Consider the following 21,581-nt stretch of genomic DNA (forward strand, 5'->3'; position numbering starts at 1 on the left):
ATTGCCGTTGATACAGTTGATCAGTACTCTCGAAGAAGAAAAATAGACGAGTGTATAAGAGTTTCTCAAACACTGCTCATTGCTGGAAACACAGATATAGGCCTGTAGTTGGTCGGGTTTGTAGGATCGCCTCCTTTGAAGATTGGATGTACCAGCGCCTTTTTCAAACATTCTGGATTGTGCTGGACATCCTGTGCTAATGCTGTCGTTGAAGCAGGAACAGATAATGTTTGAGAGGGCTACGCCGTGTTGTTTCAGCGCGCGTACTACAAGTTTACATTGTTTTTCCTGTCCAGCTCGTTTTCCCATTAAATCATTTATCCTACTCCACAGTTGTTTGGGATTACTTGCCGAAAAAAATCGTTGATAGTAAACGGATTTGGTATGTCTTTTGGCTTCGGCAAGCTTTTTGTTGGCATGGGTCAGATGGTTTTTGTGTTGGTTATGACGGTTCCGTTTCCACGATTGAAATAAACTATTCGAGATTTTTCCCAGCTTCCAAATATCAAAATTGAACCAGGGACAGTAGTTCGCCTTCAATTTAACCTGGACTGTATACGTTTTCTTAAAGTCCTCGGAAAGTTCCACATAGCGTTGTGTGATTGCTAACAGTCGCTCGTTAGGCGTAAGTGATATAAAATCGTAGTATTCAAGAAATGATTGGAAATGTGCGTTAACTAGCCGGTAGTTCACCCATGTTTTAAGCAGAGTTCTACTGTTTTTCTCCATTGTAGTATCGAAGTGAGTCAGGACAATGCAATGTTCGCTAAGATCACAATCCAAAGTGTAGTTTGTAATGTGATCGGAGATGTCTGGACGGCACACAACATGATCTAGGATATTATTGCTCACGGGACGGGTAATGTACACTAGGGCAGTTCAAACTTTAAACATGTCAAAAATTCAAAGCTCCCATGTTCATTACAATCCTTGGTGCAAAACTAGAGTCCTGTCAAATTTTCAGCCATTTCGGTGGTGATTTAATGGTGGCCCAAAAGCAAAATAGTTTTATATGGGAATTACTATTGAGAATTTTCGAAAAAGGTTCTCCTCGTTGTAGAGCTTCACCACATGGATGAAGTCATAGGGTCAAAGCCGAATTGAATTCTTCAGACCTCACTGATTAATGTTGTCGAAGACCGCAACTCGTTTCGACTCACGAGACAGAAGTTATTAATCGATATTCATCCATGCATGCATAAACAGAATACCACAGCTCGATCGACATGCTTGACACGCAATCATAGTATGTGTGTTACCTTCTTGCACACTTTGAAGGGAATCGTGTATGAAGATGCGCATGCGAGTGAGAATTTGTTTAATAACTTTTTACCCGATTGTCGAAATGAGTTCCGGTCTTCGGCAATATTCATCATTGAGGTCTGAAGAATTCAATTCGGCTTTGACCCTTTTACTTTATCCATGTGGTAATGCTCTACAACGAGGAGAACCTTTTTCGAAAATTCTCCATAGTAATTCCCATATAAACCTATTTTTCTTTTGGGCCACCATTAAATCACCACCGAAATGGCTGAAAATTTGACAGGACTCTAGTTTTGCACCAAGGACTGTAATGAACATATGGGAGCTTTGATTTTTTGACATGTTTAAAGTCTGAACTGCCCTAATGTACACAGATAAAAATAATGAGATTTACACGTCATGTGAACTTCATTTTAATCATGTAAACTTAGTGTTATGATGGTTTACATGATATATCATGTAAATTTGTGTTATGTGTCATGTAAACTCTTAGAGTCATGCTGAATTACATGACATGTAATGGGAGTTTACATGATATTTCATGAACTTTACATGATATGTCATGTAAACTTCTGTGATATCCCATGCTCCAATCATGTGCATCATATGTCCCATAATTTTACACTCTTTTTCCAATCTGTGTAGGTGTTCGATACGATCATATTATACGACGCTAGTAGTTCTACGTATCTCTGAGCAACACACAGTTCCCTGTTGTTAATAGCGAGATTCGTGTCCCCAAGAAGAAAGTAAGGTACTTTGGTATCCATTGATGATATGTTGTTTTCCAAAAAGATAAAAACTGATTGACATCGTATCCTGGCGGACGGTAGACGGCATGGACCATTACGTTAGACGTACGAAGTTGTACGTCAATCGCTATGTGCTAAAACCCGCTATCGGTTGTAACTTTTTTGACTTCAAAGTTCAGTCCTTCTCTAATAAATACTGCAAGACCACCAGATGAAGTTATTCTACAGGAATAGGTACTCTGGATTCCAGGGATGTTGTAGTACCTTGATCTGTCTTCCTTAATCCACGTTTCGCCGACAACAAGTACATCAACAGCAATTGGGAGATTTTGCAGAAAAATGCCAAGGGAATCTAACTTCTCAACCTGATTCATTCCTCGGATAGTATTCTGCATCAAAATAAGGCCGGAAGAGTCGTTGGTGTTGCAGAAAGAAACTTGACGATGGTTGTTTGCAAGATTAATTGGATACATAGTACTAGTAATCGAGTTCAACAGCGTGGCGGATTTCAGCATTAATTCTGTGCCTTTGAAACCAGCTTGTGCAAATCACATCGTGATCTAACGATGATCGGTTGAGAGTTTTCAGCATATTTGCCAAAAATAACACCGTTCCGACCGGGCCAAGCATAACGGTATTTCAGCAATGTTTTTTGCAGTTTCAATTCTCGAAAAATCTCCATGGTTAGGGGGGATAATTCGTCTCTGATGAAAACTTTGTTTGTACAATTAGGTTTTCTTTGGCATTAGCATTGCCAAATGTTATCCTAATTGGATTATTTGCTGCCTTGGTTGATAGTAATCTTGTACATGAGACAATATAATCTGCTGCACCGTGGAATCCAATAGTTTGACATGTAATGTCAACTAGCGATTTGGTGTCCTCGTTCGGTAAACGGGGCATACCTAGCACAACCGCATTGCAAGATAATTCAGCTCGTCTCTGCATATCTAGCTCTGTTTCCTGTTTATGAACTGCCCTGGTTACTGTATCAGCTTTCGTCGAAAGTGCCGCAACAGATTTTTTCAAGTAGTCATTCTCAGCCCTAAGTTTAACTACCTCAGTTTTGAGCTTCAAAATCTGCTCACCAAAGTCATCCAACTTGTCTGACAAAAAATTGTTGACTATGCTCAATGCTCATGTAAAGCCTATTTGCTTGTTCTGTAAGAGCTTTAGATATAAGATTTGGCAACTCTGCCATGCTAACGTAAGATGAATCGCCGGGGCCCGTGGCGTAGTTGGTCACACGTTCGCTTCATATGCGGATGGTCATGGGTTTGATTCCCAGCCCCGACACTTGCAATTTTTCGTCAGTTGCTTTTCCCCCGAGAGCAACTGACACTGACCCTCTTCTGAGCCCCATGACTCAAACGGACCCGGATACCTGGACATCGGCGAACTGCTACTCATAATGGACCCCCAATTGGACTGGAAAGGAACAACGGCCATCCATCATCATCCATGTGCTCATCATTCTACTAGGTATAAAGTAAAAAAAGTGAAAGCAGCATAAAGGCAACCAGTTCGATAAAGTAGAATAGAATCTAGGCGCTGTACAAAATGTAAGTGCAGCTGTCAATTGAAATTGCTCACGTAGTGCCCCAGTGGACAATAGAGCTGTAAAACTAGGTTAAGTGATTAAGAATAAAAACGTAATATGATAAACTCATAGTTTTAGTAAGAACCAATAGATGGCGCTGTGTGAGAATGATTGAACGTGAGGTAGTGCTGTCAAACCTAGCAATGTTCCACACACTAAAAACTTGCTCTATCGGACTATTCCTACTCACACTTTAACGGTTCGTGGTCTGGTATGCGGTCGCTGCAAGCGAATCCCCGGTTCGCTGTTTAGCGAATCCCCCTAATAATAATAGTAAAAAACAGCAAAAATCTGAAAATTTATAAAACTTCTATAACTCTTTGTAGTTCATACGTTCTATCTTTTCTGAATTATGTCTATCTCATTGTAATCATTCTCTTCTGATTAAGCTTACATAAGTAGCAAAAAATAAATAAAAGTTTAAACTTGTCGCAATTTACATGTTCTACCATTTCTCAACTATCTCTCTCTCAAAATCTCTGACTGATCTTGATCTAGTCTCTCTTATTAAGCTTACCAGGCTCAAAGTATCACATAAGCAGCAAATATCAGAAAATATTTAAAGCTGGTATAACTTTTACAAGTCATGCGTTTTAGCATTTGTCAACTATCTCTGAGTTATCTTGATTGAGCACAGTTTATACAACCTATCGTTTCTCAACTATCTGTGGCTAACCTTGATCCTGCTATTGAGCCTACCAGACGAGCACCACACAACCAACAAAAAAAATCAGAACTGTTATAACAAATCGCAATTTACACGGCCCATCATTTCTCAACTATCTCTGTGATGGCTCCAACCATCACATAAGGTGCAAGAATCATAAAATATAAACAATTCTTCGAATGAGTGTACTCAGCTTTGTACCTTTTAATTCAGCCCCATTTTGCTTATCCTCACGCTGAGGAAGATTAGAAGTGGTAGTCGAAATACGCGTATCTTTAAAAAGATAAGCAAAATAGGGCGGGATTAAAAGGTACAAAACTGATAACACTCATTTGAAGAGGGTATTCTGCTTAGAGGGTTCGAAAAGTCGGTACAAGATTTAAAAATTGTTTAATTATCGACAATTCACACTTTTAAGTCAATCTACCGGATTGATCCATCCCATCCTTTCCAGCAGTCTTGCTGTCTTCCAGTCCTTTAAAGCCTGCAGCATCCAATATTGGTGATTTAACTGCTTGACCATTATCAACTCTGTTAATTATACTCCTGCGTCCATAGAGAGTTAAAAAATGTTACATCATATAAACTGTAACAAAAGGACCCCGTCATATCGCACATATTTTTCCATCTGTTTTTAAACTTGCAGCTTGTTCTCAGTATGAAGCTTGTGTTCCACATTCCATACAAGAAAATGCTTAACGTAAAATTCAGTGAAATGGAGTATAAATTTATATGTCAAATTTGCTTACGCAGGGCGTAATTTATAAAAATGTTTGCTCTGTAGTTATCAATCAACAAATTTTCAAGATGCTTCTTCTACCTGGCTACCACCATTGTCTTGTTTGTCAGCAAATTTCTTTTTCCGGACTTTGCAGATGGTAGACACTGGTGCAGTTGCATAAAACATCCGCATTAGGGTGGCCCTCAATTATGTATATGAAGTCTTGCCCCCTATATCAGTTGTTTTAGACTCCAAGAAGCTACGTTCAAAATTTGAGCAAAACCGGTCAAGCCTAAGGCGCGCTCAAAAAGCTTGAAGTTTGTACACTCAAACCTCCATTTAGGTAGGATCCATTTAGGTAAAATCTATTTAGGTCCCTCCATTTAGGTAACGTTACCTAAATGGAATTTGACTGTGTTCAGATCAGTTGGAGTACTTAAGATTAGGTATAAGGTTTGTTTACGGGAAAGAAGTAGTGAGTGGTGTTAAGGGGATATGGGGGAAGGGAGGGGGTTGAGATATGCCCCCTAACCCCCTAACCTGTTGAAAAGTGTTAGTATCCAGCGTCATTTCCATCCCTCCATCATTCAATTCATATCAGCTCCAGCATTGATGATGTCAAACCCGACATCAACCTATCATTCACCTATTTTTATTTTGGCCACCAAACCCAAAATAGACCCAACAGTTGTTCGATGTTGGTCCAACAATGGCCCTACATACGATAAAAATTGACCCGACTTTAACCCGACATTCAATATTTTTTCAGTCTGGCGGAATTTTGCAGGGTTTTTCGTGTTTCGTGCCCAGCTAGTCATTTAAGTGACAATTATGATCTAAGACCCTCCAAAACCCCCGAGAACGCCCCTGAAGCCCCTCCCCTCCTGAAACTCCTTGTAAGCCATCTGAAACTCCCTCCACATGACCCTAACATGACCTCATTCAAATCTACTAGTAACTCTCCCTTCTTAAACTTCTTTGCAACCTTGTACTCCATTTAGGTAATAAACTGAATCCATTTAGGTAATGAATCCATTTAGGTAAAAATTCTATTTAGGCAGTCCCGACTCGTTACCTAAATGAAGGTTTTGGTGTATGGGAAAACGAGGCCAAATGTATGCAGAAATCCTAAGTTTTCGATTTTTGCCACTAGGTGGAACTCAACAATCAAACCCTTTGGTATTCTTGTAGGTGACTATATGCCAAAAAACTTTGCCGAAGACAGCAAAGTGATCCGACGCCAGGTAATAAAGTTATATCCTAGGTAAAATGCGGCGAAACTTTATTGTTGTTTTTCCAGTACATGTAGAGGAATACTCTGTTTTGCTTAACTTAGTGGTTAAAAGTTCTCAGCAGGCTACCAAGACCGCGCTGCGCTTTATATCACGCCTAAAGGGTTGCCTTCTTAAGTCGTTTTCAGCGGTCGTATTCCATCCTTTTAATAGTTAAATAAACCAACCCGAGTTTTGCATTTCCATCGATTAATTCTAAATTCTATTTCCGAACAGTTTCGATCTAAACAAAACAGTTCTATGCGATGTTTTATTTCTCGCAGCATTTGGAATATGAAACAACCCGCCAAAATAAGCGTTTGTTATATATTGTCGTTCGTCGTTGTCATCATTCGCTAGAGAACTACCAGAGATATTAAAGTAATTCTTTCAGGAGCAATTCAAAGAATTTCCACCAGGTCATCCGAGACTTGTTAAGAAATTTCACTGTCTTTTGACGAATTGCCTTCAAGATTAACTGCTTAATTTGATTCGAAATTTGAATTTCAATAGATGCAGGGAAGTTTCTGCGAACGTTTCTGAGTGAGGAAATTTTCTCTAGGAATTCCACTGATAGTTAGTGTTTTTCCTGAAAATTCCTTCAGAAGTTTCTTTGGGAATTCTTCCAGAAGAGTTTTTCGAATATTGCTCCAAAATGTTCCTTGAGGAATACTTTAAGAGTTTCTCTAAAAACTCCCATTTCAGGAATTTATAAAGATAGTCAAAACTTTCACTTCGAGAGTAACTCCAGCAATGCCTTCAAGAGTTTCTCATCAAATTCGTTGGCGTATTGCTTTCGGAGTTTCTCCGGAATTTATCCATGAAAAATCCACAAAAAAATAATTCAAGAAGGATTCAGAATTAGAAGGAATTAGAGGAACTCGAGTTTTGCCTCTTGAATTCCTTTAAAAGGTCCTCTAGCAATCCCTTCAAGAGTTACTCCAAGAACTTTTCCAAAATTCCTCACGATTTCTTCATGAGCTCTTTCTATTTTTTTTTTAATTCCAGAAATCTTTTTAAAGGTATCTTCATTAATTTATTCAAAAGTTGTTCTGGGAATTCCTGCAGGACAATTTTTTCATAGTTTTTCCTAAATTTTCTGGTAGGATATTCAGGGATCTTTGCTGGTGTTTCACCAATAATTAACTCAGAAGCCTAAGTACACATAGGGACTACTTTGAAACCAGAGGAACTTATGCTATTTTCGGCAGGTTTGTTTTCGAAAATTTGCTAAACTTTGGCTTCCAAACTTTCCCTACCAAACTGTAGCAACACAACCAAGTTTAAACTGACGACAATACGCAGTAACCCTATATGCTAAACATCCTTCCAAGAAATTTAAAAAAATTGACCCTGAAATTTCTATATTATTCTACCATTAATATGCATTCAATCCTAACCCAAAAGAAGTGTCCATTAGGACGTCTTCTAAAACTTCTCTCAGAAATACTTCAAAAAGACTTAGGAAGTTTTCTGAGAGCTTCACCTTAAAATCTCCTAAGCGTTCTCAAGAAATCCCGCAAAAGATTCCTGCTGCAAGGTTTTTTTTTTCTGAAATTCTCCCTTGAAATTTTTAATTTAATTCCTGGCATATATGTTCGGAACTGTGGGATTATTTCTAGAATTGATTAAGTGATTCCTTAAACAGGTTTTTCCTTTTTTTTAATGAGAAAATCTTCGGGCACTTCCCTTGGATTTATTTTTCTTCAGTAAGTTCCTTTGGACAATGCTCGTCTTTCTTAATCCGAAATATTTTGCATTTTATTGATACTTACAACAGGAATTTATCCTGTTTTTTTTTTTTGGAACATTGATTTTCTCAAACATTTTCGCAAAATTTCATCCGCAAGCTTTCAAAGATTCTTCCCCCGTTATAATAGAAATCTCAGAAAGAATCTCATGCAGATCTCCTGGAAAACTCCAGGAAGAATTCTAGATGACAATCCTGGAAGAATTCCGGATGGAATTTTTGAAGGAATTGCAGTTGCATATACTTGAGGAATTGCCAAGGAATTTCAAATTATATAAAAAATCCCACAAGAGTTCTCTGAAGCAGTACTAGAGGGACTTCTGCAAAAAATACCAAACCAAAAAAAAAACTGTGGAACCCCCGGATTTATTCCTGCTGAAACTTCTGAAAATATTCTTGAATGGACAGGAACAATTCCGGAAAACAAACTTCCAGAAGGATTCCTAAAGGATTTATCTAAAGAATCCCCAGAAGAAGTTTCTGAAGAATTTCACGGAAAACTTCCAAAAGAACACCTAAAGGATCTTCAAAAAAATCCGCAGCAACTGTTGACGAAAATTTTTGAGGAACTTTTAAAACAAACATTGAGAGAAGTTTCAAGGTGAAATTCCGGAAAAACCCTCCTGTAGACATCCCACAGGAACTTACAAATGAATTCTCCAAGGAACTTCTGAGACCTTGTATAAGAACTCCCGGAGGAATTTTGGAAAGAATTAGCGGAGGAATATCCTGCAAAACTTCCGGATTTTTTAGCAGAAAATTTCAGATAACTTTCTAAAGATAAGTCCAGTACAACTCCTGGAGGAACGTCCATGAAAATGTCCAGAGAATCTTCTATGTGAATTTCCAGAAAAACTTAAAAAGTTTTTCTGGAGCAACTTCCATAAGACTCCTTGGAGCAACTGTCGGTACAATTTCCGGCGAAACTTTCGAAAGAAGCTCCGGAATAACTCCTGTAAGAACCTCCAATGGAACTTCTAGAAGTTCTGCCTGAGGAAGATCTGGAAGTATTCTCGAAAAACTTTCTGTAAAATTCCCGGAGCAACTCCTGGAAGAATTCCTTGAGAAACTTTTGAAAAAATACGGTAGTTTCCGAGAGCATTCCTGGAGTAACATTCGAATTCCTGGAAATACTTCAAGACGAGTTTCCTGATAAATTCTCAAAGAAACTTCCGAAATAACAATTTCCGAAGGAGGTTCAGGAAAAAATCAAAAGGAATTTTTACAAAATTTCTCAAAACAATTTTAAGAAAACATCACTCAAAGCGAATTTCGGAAGAATTTGAGCTGGGATTTCTTGAAGAATTTTCTGTGGAACTTCTACAGAAATTCCCGAAGGAACTTCAACAAGTGTTCCAGGAGGAACAACCAATAAAACTCTTGGAGAAGTTCTAAGTGGAACTCTTATAGCAACTTCGAGTAGAAGTCTAGAGGATTTCAAAGTGATGATCATAGAGATTTGAGAAATGTCTAGTGGAATTTCTCGAGAAATTCCTGGTTTAACTCCTAAAGGAACTTCTGAATTCTTGAAGATGAAACATTAGAACCAATCCCCGATGAAACTTCTGGAGGATATCAAAAAGAAATTCCTAATGAAACTTTCAGTGAGACTATCAATGAAATTTTTAGAGGAATTACTAGCGAAATTCCTGAATATGTTTCTAGTTGAGCTACTAAAGGAGCTCTCAATTTAACTCGAAGAGATATTCCCAAGTGGAGATCTATATCAATTCCAAGTGGAATTCCTAGAGATCCTTGGTGGAACTCTTAAAGAAATTTCTTTCGTGTCTTCTGAATTCTTGCAGATTAAAAATCAGAATCCCCGGGGAACACCTGGATTATTACACAATGCAACTCCTAAAACAGGAAGTCGATACTGCTTCTCATCGAGGCGGTCTTTGACAGCTAGAAAATTGATCCCATATGCATACTTCCATCGCTACAAAATCTATTCAATCAATGAAATTGTATCTGATGGTAAGAAATCACGCACGTTGCTCTATAACCATGGCGTGACTAATTCCGCAAAGGGGAATCCAGGAATATTCCTTCGACCACATACGCAGCTCAGCCTACACACGATCGCAGGCATTATCTCCTCCATAAACTCATTCACGCCTTCCGTCGTCGTATTACTCTCACGTCACTATATCATAAGTAATTGATCGTTTCATATTCCGTGTCTGTCGATATGCATTCTACTACGACTTGGAATATTTCACTAATGGGACCAAACAAACGACCGGTACAAACCCTTCCTAACTACATTCCGTGTTGTTTATTTTATCGAGCTGCTATTACCTAGATATATGGGATGATTTTTTCATGCGGTCAATAAAATCGTAGAATCAACGTGACTCAGTCATCGTCGACGTCGTCTGATGCTGCTGGAGAAATTGCATAAGAAATTTATCCCCTCACCTCCTTCTACTTCGAACAACCGCACTATTCTATACAATCTGAACACGCTCATCAACGCCCGCCCCGTGTGGGTACTTCCCGATCCAGTCAGTCGCTGAGCAAGCAGCTTTTAGAACCGAACTGAACTGGGAGATCTTGAACTGGGCGGAACGTCGTCGTCGTCGTCGCCGAGTCATTTGCACCGTCGATCGTTCGTTGACGTTGCGTGCCTGTGTTGTTATGCCGGGTGCGGAGCGGTCAGTTCCCATGGGCACAATCGCGCACGACAATCACCGGTCGTCATCGTCATCCTCCGATGATGATGATGATGATCGTCATCATCTTCATTGAGCCTGACTTGGAGAAATGTGCTTCATTCAAGTACCGGACGCGATCGCGACTAGAAGTATAGCTCTCGAAGCTCGGAGTTTCGTTCTACAACAGCTAGGCCCCCGCGTGAAAGTCGTTAGGAATTCCGACAAACAGCAATCGGCTCGAAGTGTGAAGTTCAAACAAGGTCCGCCAAGAGCACGCAAACAAATTGTGGCCAATTCGTAAACAGCTACGGAATTGTACCCATCCGCGTCGTATAGTCGATCGTCGTCGCTGTTTTCGGTCCGTCGCGGCTGACTCCGTTGATTAGTTTTGTGCTCGCGCTACATATTCTCCGCAAATTGACCTAACCGCGCAAAAGTTGAAAATTGTGATCAAGGACTGTGTACCGGAATCAGACGACCCCGCTTCATCGAAAGTTACCTACATAGTTGTGTGTATTAATCTGGAAGCATTTATCTGCCTGGTAAGCATGGAACTGTGGACACTAGTATGGGACAAACATCAAATTCTCGCTCCAGTCGACTGTTTTGATTCCATTTAGGCCCCATATGAACTGTGCAAAATTTCAGCGCAATCGGTGAAACTATAATTTAGCGCAAGCGGTTCAAAGTTTTCATAGGATTTACTATGGGAAAAGTTACACTTTCAATCAAAAAATCCCAGAGGACGTTCTTTGTCTCCTAAATTCAAATCGATCAACGTTTCTTGTAGAAAAATCATTTATGAAACTTTCCTTCGAAGACCGCAAAACCATTGGATGCTTGTGGAAAAAGTTATTGATTTATTACCGATTAGTGATCCAACGAACGGCGTTTTGTTTTGTTTTATTAGCAGCACTGTAGCTGCTGCCTTGGCTGCTGCTATTTCTTGGGGTGGTGATGCCTCCCGCCACCCCATGCAACAACGGCAGCAGCAGTGCTGCTGATAAAACAAAACAAAAAGCCGTTCATTGGATCACTAATCGGTAATAAATCAATAACTTTTTCCACAAGCATCCAATCGTTTTGCGGTCTTCGAAGGAAAGTTTCACAAATGATTTTTCTATAAGAAACGTTGATCGATACGAATTAAGGAGACAAGGGGCGACCTCTGCGATTTTTTGATTGAAAGTGTAACTTTTCCCATAGTAAATCCTATGAAAACTTTGAACCGCTTGCGCTAAATTATAGTTTCACCGATTGCGCTGAAATTTTGTACAGTTCATATGGGACTTAAATGGGAACTAAAAAGTCGACTGGAGCGAGGATTTATTTTTTCCATGCACGCGTGTCCCATACTAGTGGACACCGATCAGGCACGTGGTGGTTGTTCCTCATCAATGATTTTCAATAATCGCTGTGAACCGTCAACTGTGTCAATCGTTGTGCAGCTGAAACTATGTGAGAACCTATTTACAACAGTGATGCGGAATGTTTGGAAGCGACACAAGTTATCAATCAAAGATAATTTCCTGTTGTGTTGATCTATTTAAAGGCTACGGGTGATACAAGTTTTATGTTGAATCAACGTAATGAAAGTTGTAGACTTGGCAGTAGCTAATATCGAATCTATGAGTAGAGTCTCATTTCGTTGCTCCGAAGAAACCAAATTCATCACTTATTAACTAGGCATCTAATTGGAACGTAGTTGGGGAGGGCAAAGCTCTCCAAAGTTGGACAAAACGCAACTTTTTTCTGCTTAATGCATTAGTAAATATGCCCAATTTAGATGCACTGCACCAATTTTATTATTTTTTCAGCAAAGCCAAGGCCTGAGTGTCCTCTGCTATATGTAGGAGTTGTCTTTATTCGACTCGGTCAATGGTAGTGCGTCTCCATTCACGCCCTTTGCGAAACGGTCCGACGATCGTCAGATTTCCCTCGAGTACCATTTTTTCCGAGTTGTTATCAGACATTCTGGTGACGTGTACTGCCTACCGAGCCTAACGATTTCCGCGGTGGAGACGATGATTGGTTCTCCCAGCAGCTGATGTAGTTCGTGGTTCATTTGGCTTCTCCAAGTCCCGTTTTCAATCTGCACTCCGCCGTAGAGTGTACGCAGCACCTTCCGTTCTAAAACTTCAAGGGCGCGTTGATCCTCTGCACGTAGAGTCCATATTTCGTGCCCATTGAGGACACTTGTCGCTTTGTAGAGGACGGATTTCACGCCAACTCGAACAAATGTTGGCAGCACCCTCTCAGATTACAACGAAACTTTCTTGGTGTGTAGACCTTGCCCAGATAAGCCACTTTGCATACTCATTTTTCTAATTTTTTTCTCGACTGACTTTTGAAAAGGGCTAAACTTTTTTTTATGGATTTTTTACAAATGTTTTTAATCAAAAAATGACTACTCCTACAAAAAAGTGTTGTATGGGTGATTATCACAAAATAAGTCAAATTTTAGGAAAAAAAATACTGAAAAAAATCCAAAATGAGCCCTACACTGAAAAAAATCATTTCTAAAAATTCAAAGTTGATTTAAAAAAAAAACACCATTTTTGATTTTGATGAAATTTTGTCTCAAGACAGGTAATTATGTTCCCTACCAACCGTTCATACATCACAAGATGGGCACTTTTAAGGAAAGAAAGTTTTTCTAACAAAAACTTTTTCTTGTTCGAATGATTTTTTATTCAGTGTATTTTGTTATCAACAATAAAACCAGTGAAGGCCATAACAATCCCAGAATCCAATGAAACTCAATTTTCTAGGAGATTTTGTGTTATTTATTCAATCATTTGGAAGGGTTTTACTATACATAAAAAACTTCAAAATATTACAAATGTATTTTCTTAGGAAATGTAATGTTTGATCGCAATATGTAAGTGCACTTTTAAATATACAATTATTTATAATTATGAATTTTTCAAATATATATATATATATGTGTCTTAGAGCCAATAAACCATTGCAATGGTTTTAACTGGTGTCAAGCCATGGGAGTCACATTAGGTTGATTTGCTTTTGAATGCTGACATATTTGAGGCGATAAAGCTTGAATAAAAAAATACAATGATTTTAAATATTGGTATCAAATGCTAAACCTACAAACTAGCAACACGGCCAAGCCAACAACAAAGCGATATGATCGCAGCAAACGGATATCAATTTCGACCAATCAGCGACTGGTCTCCGTTTGACAGCAAATTGGTCTCAAATTGACTGACTACGTGTCGCATCCTATCCTAGGATCAAAGGCCTTTCATAATATATGTCAAACATATAAAACTGGACAGTCCACAATTCAATTTAAAATTTGCATACGATCACCAGATGCATAGGGTAGTGGAGGTATTTTGGACCGGGCAGGTATTTTGGCCCACCTAGAAAGTTTTATGATATTTATCACATAATCTCTACTAAAGCTTGGTAAATTTTTATTGGAACACAAAAAGTATTCAACTATGTGATGACCTCTATTTTGGATGTCAATTAAATATGCTGTTCAGTATCAAAAATAGAGAAAATGTTTTCACTTCCAATGAAACGCACGGAAAAGCACCAAAAACAAAGAAGATGACAAATTTGTAGTCGGCTTCGAAGAGGTATTAAATTTTACAAATAAATATTTATTTCATGTAAATGTAGTTAGGGCCTTGTAAGAACTCAAAATAAACTGTTCTTAACCTCGGTGGAGCGATAATATTTACTAAAATGGTGATTTGAGGTATGGCCAAAATATGTTCAACATAATCAGATGTGGACATATTTTGGACCACCTGTCAGATCCATCTCTCCAGTTCCCTCTAAAGGGAGAAAATATTCATGCCAATGTAATGTACTCTAAAAACAGATATATAGAATAAGTTGGGAGTCCCCAACTTGGGACCTCCCATGATCTGGGCTGTTATACGTTTATTTTACAATGAGATTGTTGTGGGTTCGATTTGTTCTAACAACTTTTCGCCAAGTTAAAAATTTCGATTCGATTTGTGTCCTGACAGCTTTTCGACAAGATGAAATTTTCAGGTGTTTAGTCATCCAGTTGTCCTTCTCGGCAATCAGTAGATGACTGAGACAATGTGTTATCTAATGTATGTTTGACAATTTACGTATCATTCAAATTACTTTATTTTTGATGGCCTTTCCACTCATTACAATATGTGTAGAACGCCTTTATATTTAGCAAAATCACTAGACTTTCTCACTTCCATGAAGCGTTACGAAATTTATGCATGGTGACTGACGTCATGTAAAAAAATACACGTTTTGCGTAACATTTTTTATGAAACATCATACAACAATGCGTAAAAACTGGCAATTGCAGCAAAATTTTATCTTTGTTTACCGTTACGTAATTTTTAAGCGTTCCCTGCCTCAAAAAATGAATAGAAAAGATGTAAACTTCACGTAGTTTTAACTATGTTGAAATTTTTGCTGAGGTAACTTTCATTTCATCAATCAATTGAAGTTTAATTTGGTGGGCCAAAATATGTGCACTTGGTGGTCCAAAATAAAATCAGGTGGTCCAAAATAGAAGCCCGTGATCCTTCAGGAGTTTTGATATTTCTTGTATTTACTACAACAATTTTGAGTTCTGTTTTGCCTTTTCCGACAGAAAACATGTTGATCTACGTAATGCCTACTAAAGTTATCCATATTTTGAAGTGAGAACTTTCTTTTTTCGCTGAATTGTTCATCCACTTCCTAAAGGGGTCCAAAATACCTCCCTTACCCTATATCTGATGAATTAAGAAATCGAAAAACTATAGGGAATTTGTTTTATATTTTTGCTCACTTACACAAAGGAACAAAACAAAACAAAAAAGACAACATTGGGTTCATCGCTACTCGAATGTTTAAGATAAGTGATCTTGAAACACGAGTAGATGTTGAACTCGGACATTATGGATGTCATTTTTCGTGAATTTGATGCCTAAAATACGGTCATAGTCAAATCACATTTAAAACGCAAAACAAAAAAACACCCTCTCCAAAATTTGTTAAAATGCAGTTTTTGTCATACTAGATCCGGTGGTGGTAGAAAATTAAAGATTCACTTGCGCCTTTTTCAAATGTTACGCTAGAAAAATTGGCTTAAAAAAGTACAAAAATACTTATATCTTTTGATAGAAGCATCGTACAGCTTTGATGTCTTCTGACGAAATGTATATTTTGGCAATATGTACAATTGCTCTGAACATAGTAGGCTTGAAAAAATGATAGTTTTTGACATATGACAAAAAAAAACCGATTTCGGACTTTTTATTTCTTCAATAAGTTATATCTCCTCAGATTGAAGAGATAGAAAAAACTGCTCTTCGAGAAAGTTGTTGGGGTTTTTACCTTCTTCAACTTTGCAGAACATTTTATTTCGATATCTTTTGAAATAAAAAAGTTAGGTGCTGAAATATGAAGTATTTCAAGATTTGGCGTTTAGGACACTTTTGCATATAACGCGGCTTGGACTCACGAGCAAATGTCTAGAAGACATGAAGACTCTATCTTGGATGGTTTTTGAGTTATTAATTTTTTCCACTTAATGTTGGTCCTCGGACCATTGTGCATTCTGGTCACGTGTACTGCCTACCGAGCCTAACGGTTTTCACGGTGTGGACGATGGTTGGTTCTCCCAGCAGCTGATGCAGTTCGTGGTTCATTTGGCTTCTCCAAGTTCCGTTTTACATCTACACTCTGCCGTAGATGGAACGAAGCACCTTCCGTTCGAAAACTTCAAGGGTGCGTTGATCCTCTGCACGTAGAGTCCATGTTTCGTGCTCATAGAGGACTATTCGACTAGTCAGCGCTTTGTAGATAGTTAACTTCGTGTGACGGCTAACTTTGTTCTATCGTAGAGTTTTGCTTCGAGCTTTTCCTTTAGAGGCGGACTGACTAGCCTTTATGGTGCTTTTGGGGTGAGATTTACTAACCTCGCCCGAACCGGAGGCTTCCTCAGATTTCTCTTGGGTCGGCCTTCCAGTTAGCCCAGGGTGGCCAGCGAACCGGGAAAACCGGGAGAACCGGGAAAAAGCCGGGAATTCGGAATCACCGGGAAATATTCGGGAATTCAGATTGCCACCGGGAAAATTTTGCATTTCTAGGAATAATTCCATACTGCTCTATTATTTCTAATTCAAGACCAACAATTGAAAGGCCGCAACAACATATTGTAAACAAACATGTTTCTATCGACTTGAGGCCTTTTGAACTCCACCCACACATCTCACCACCACTAACAGAAAGCGCAAACAACAAGCTTTCTGATAGTGGTGGTGAGATGCGTGGGTGGATTTCAGAAGGCCTCAAGTCGGCAAAAACATGTTTGTTTACGCAATGTTGATGTGGCCTTTTCAATTGTTGGTCTGGAATTATTATTCACTTTTTTATCGTCCATGAAAAGAATCTGTAATGCCAAGCTTGTTGCTGGTTTAACAGAAGTTGCAATATTTCGATATATTTTATTGCGACATTTGCACCCATTTAGACTCAGCCCGAATTCATTATTATCACAGTTGAATTTCGCACACGACTTCGCAGCGGCTCACGTTCACAACTTTGCTCGAGTTCGTGAGAGGGTCATCGACTGCACAACTGGTAAACAAATTAAGTTTGATTGGTGCGAAATATCGCTTGGAAATAAAAATACAGTGGTTTTTCAAATTATCACAGAAGTCTAAACATTAACAAGAAACCCAATATTAAAAATACGACTTGCGTTATATTTAGATGTTGAGAATTTTAAAATCATAATATCGGTTGCTGAAGTCGATCTGTTAAGTCATTTTAAAAGTTATAACTGTTTTTATTCTTAGTTTTCAGCAAATCAAGAAGAAACAATAATTTATAATTCCTGCGTAATAATGTAAAGAATTTCAGTAAACTTTAGTAAAGGGCAATCTTCCTCTGAATTAGTCTTATAAATACAATAATGCTACAAAAACTAACAAGGGCACTCACATGTTTCTTTTCACTTGTCTACATCAAATTGAAATTGTGGGAAATGTATTTTAACAACAGCAACAAGGAATTGATGAAAGACAGACTAAATGGAGTAAATAGGACGTTGTCGTTGGCTAAATTTTAACAACAGTTATGTACAACTAAACTGAAACCTACAATCAATATTTTTACTTGGCCAAACGTAATTCTAAGCAGTTTTTTTGGCAAGTGTTACTAAAACAAATAATGTTATTATATGGAACATGAGAGACGAACACAAAACAATAAAGCCTATAGGCTTTCTGAAATAAAATGTAAAATTGTTAAAAGGAATTAACGATTGCTCAAAGGAATTCAGCAATAAGGCCAGTTTCGTGTTCAAAAGGAATCGCTCAAGAAAGTTTTAGATCAATTCCTGGAATAAAAATTCCACAGTGACAGCCATTTGAATTGTCATTCCTTCGCAACTGCGTACTGCGAAGGAAAACGGTTTCTTGGGCGATTCATGCAAGAATTTCTGTAATATAATTGCTTTCCATCAAAAGTTTGAATATTTTTCAAAGAAGCCTGTGTGCCAAAAATGGCTGAATCTGAACATGTTGTTTAAATTAAGTTGATATGAAACATCTTCAAAATTTTAACACAAGTACATATCAGGCATACTGTATCAATTCTAGTGGAAATGATGTTTTGACGTTCAAACTAAAAATGAGAAGAAATGTGAAAGTACTTTACAGTTGCAAAAATGTACATGTACAGTTTTTACAGAAACCTATGTTTCATTGGCATTGCAAAAAAAATGTCATCAGGAATTAAAATTCTTAAGAGATTATTTCTGAATTTTACCCAAAAGAATCTCTTGAAGTTCACCCAGGAGTTTAATTGAAAATTCAAACATATGTTAGTTCTGAAATTTATCCTGGAACAGCTCCTGAACCGATAGGGATTATTTTATTCAACACAAGTAAACAAACAAGTAAAATCGGAAAAAAATTGAAAATTTCGGGAAAAAACCGGGAGAAAACCGGGAAATCAAAATCTGAAATTCACTGGCCACCCTGAGTTAGCCGAACTTTCCCCGAACAGGAGGCCTCCTCAGATTGCTCTTGGGTCGGCCTTCCAGTCGGATTAGCGGTATCGGCAGTCGGTTGATCTGTAATCTTCCTTAGTTGGATTTCACCAAATCGGTAGTTGAGGGTGTATTTGGACTTCTTCAACTTTTCCATCGACGCACCCTCTAATAAGAAGATCCATTCGACATAAATCCATCCTTCAGAATGGATCGTTTCACAATACGCCAATTAGTTGTTGTGATGTCATTTTGGCTTTCTATGAGAGCCTTTATTCGATCGTCGTCATAGCTGGAGCTTTGTGGGAAGAATGCTCGGATCATCTCTGGACGTGGAATCGCCACTTCGTCCATTGCCATCAGCTCTGCACCTTCTTAGGGTTTCATGGATGGGGATATTCTCTTTAACCCCTCAGCAGTCTCTTGATCCTTACAGATTAGAACCATGTAACCGGACTTGTAGATTAGGTTGTTGAATTTGGGTTTTATTGGCTCGTTTCGCTGTTGAACTACTCTGAGCAGGAGTGCTTCTTGTAGAAGGTCTAGCTGGGCTATAGTGAGTTGGACGGTGGGAAAGTCTTTGGGTATTATCCCGACCTTCACGCTTTTGGCCATATCACTGTAGCTGATACCAGCTGTTTTCCTCATGGGTGGGATTTGTTGTCCTCCAGACACGTTTTTCTGAGGCGCGCTGTTTGAGGACTGTTGGGCGCGCTCTTTGTCCTAAGCGGTGCATGTCGGTAACAAAGGCGCTCCGCAACAAACGCATGTCAGGCGATGAGAGCAATAAAACAAACATCGCTTGCCGTGCGTGTGCTAATATTTCGGCTTTTCTGCTGAAATTTTCGACCCACATTATCGAATTCATAAACATTTGGACGAAATAGGACTCTTGCAAACCTCAGAGTGTAGTTTCAGTTGTAAAACAATGCGAAAATCACGATGTGAATAGAACGAGACAAATATTCCAACCGTTTTTGTTGTGAACAAACTTGGGAGCGATTTTGTCATTATCTGCTAACGAAAAAACAAAGCGTTGTTGCCGTGCCTTCTTTGTTGCCTATTTTTCGCTTGCGTTGGCATATTTTGCGTACACTGGTCTAGGTCGTTTCTGGAGCGTTTTGAGGAAGTGGTCTCGCTCTCCTTATTCAGGGTTATGGACAAGGCCTCATTCCGGTCTTATCCCTTCTCCCGGAGAGTTCTAAGCTGCTTCCTCTGCGAGCGTGTGAGTGTGGGGAATTTCTTGCTCGGAGCCCCCTTGGCTTCCGTAGAACTCTTGTTATCTTTGGATCCTATGCTACATTCTAAAGATTCTTGGGGGTTGATGACGATCCTTATACCATCATCTTCGTTATCTTCCATGTCCAGCAGGTTGGAATCGGTCGATGAGGGGGGTTGTAGATCTGGATCAGCTTTGTCGAAACATGTGCTGATCCGGGAGGTAGGCGTTGAGGGGCAGGATATTTCCATCTTCTCCTGCGAACTACTGAGTAGCTGGTCTTCGGTAAGGCCAACCTGACTCAGAGTATTCTCCACTTCGCTCTCACACGACTGAGAGAGGCAGTCGTCACCTTGAAGGTTGTTTGTAGAATTTGTACCGTGATTTCGGGTGAAATTGATCAGTGGGGTGAAATTGATCGATGTGAAGAGCATTTTAAATTGTCAAAAATAACGCTCTAAACTTACAACAACGGGGAGCGGCCATTATCTGGCTCAAGGGTTATTGAATGATGAGTTTGCATGTTTTGTATCGAATTAGTCACATAATTCTTTATTAAATCCAATATTTTCCAATATTGCGTGTTAGACGAATTTCAAAGACACTTTCAAACTTTTGTTACCCTAGCAGTATCGCACATGTGATGAATATTCGAATGTATGTTTCTAGCTGCCAAACATTCGCTAAATCCGATTTCCCAGGCTCCGTTCGCGGTTGAGCATGTTTAGAACCCCCTCAACCATTCAGCCCTCGGCACGGGTCGCATGACACCTTGGCATTGGGGTTTATCCATTTTTGCTTTACACGATGGCCATGAATAACAGCCATCGCAACCTTCCTTCTTCACCAGGGTTTAGGACCTGTAGCTCAAGTTCTCAATAGTTTCACAATCTTTCGGACATGCAACTACGGAGAACCATCATTGCTAGCGGAGTTCTTGAATACACACTTAAACGGTTTTCCCAAAAGTTATACGCAAAATTAAATTTTCCATGAAAAAAAATGGGTGGGGGTTCTGGCCAAAGTCTACGCTCCATACGAATTTCGAAATGTTTGTATGAATAAAAGTCTAGGAGGGGGTCTCAGATGGCCAAAAATGAGTCTACGTAGTTTATGGACAGCGCCTTATGGATTTGTATTGGTACTCTACAGTTTCGTTGCCATCTTCAAGGTTTAAGAAAAACTGGGAATTGGATAGGGTGTGTGTTCCATCATTAATCTCACGCTCCCATATTCATCCTATTCGAAAACAAGCGATTACGGCGCCGATTGATTCTGTTCTTTTTGTTTTCATGGGTGCTCACTTCTAACAAAAAATACAAAAATAAGAAACAAAACAAACAGCGCTTCAATCCCTTGTTTTTCGTAGGATGAAAATGGGAGCCACATGCTTAAGAAGGGAACCAATACCCTATTTCGATTCACTTGAAGAATTTACAGCATACTGGATTGAGGGTAAACTTCCAAACAGTTTCAGGTTTCATATCCATCCCAAGCAGCACCTGCAACATCATCTAGAATCCCAAGCAGCACCTGCAACATCATCCAGAATGTGGCTTTCTATGCTTTGGTCTAAATGAGTTGCACTAGAAGCACACGAAACATTCATCTTGTCAGTTGAGTTGCATTTATACTCCGAGATACGTGAAGTTGCGTCTTTGTTTCATAATTTG

The 21,581-nt window shown here is 38.9% G+C and overlaps 1 protein-coding gene across 2 annotated transcripts in view; it reads left to right on the forward strand.

Annotated features, from left to right (window-relative positions):
- Window positions 1-21,581, forward strand: part of LOC109430448 (beta-alanyl-bioamine nonribosomal peptide synthetase ebony) — a 150,916-nt gene that overhangs the window by 32,069 nt on the left and 97,266 nt on the right. The window contains exon 1 of one of the 2 annotated variants that reach the window (XM_019706526.3): window positions 10,413-11,223. The exons of the other annotated variant lie outside the window; for it this stretch is intronic. The gene's annotated coding sequence lies outside the window, so the exon portion shown is untranslated. Of the gene's footprint in view, window positions 1-10,412; window positions 11,224-21,581 lie in introns of those variants that run through there. 2 annotated transcript variants of the gene reach the window in all.

The sequence above is a fragment of the Aedes albopictus genome, chromosome 1 (assembly GCF_035046485.1).
Source record: "Aedes albopictus strain Foshan chromosome 1, AalbF5, whole genome shotgun sequence".
Classification (NCBI taxonomy): Eukaryota; Metazoa; Arthropoda; class Insecta; order Diptera; family Culicidae; genus Aedes; species Aedes albopictus.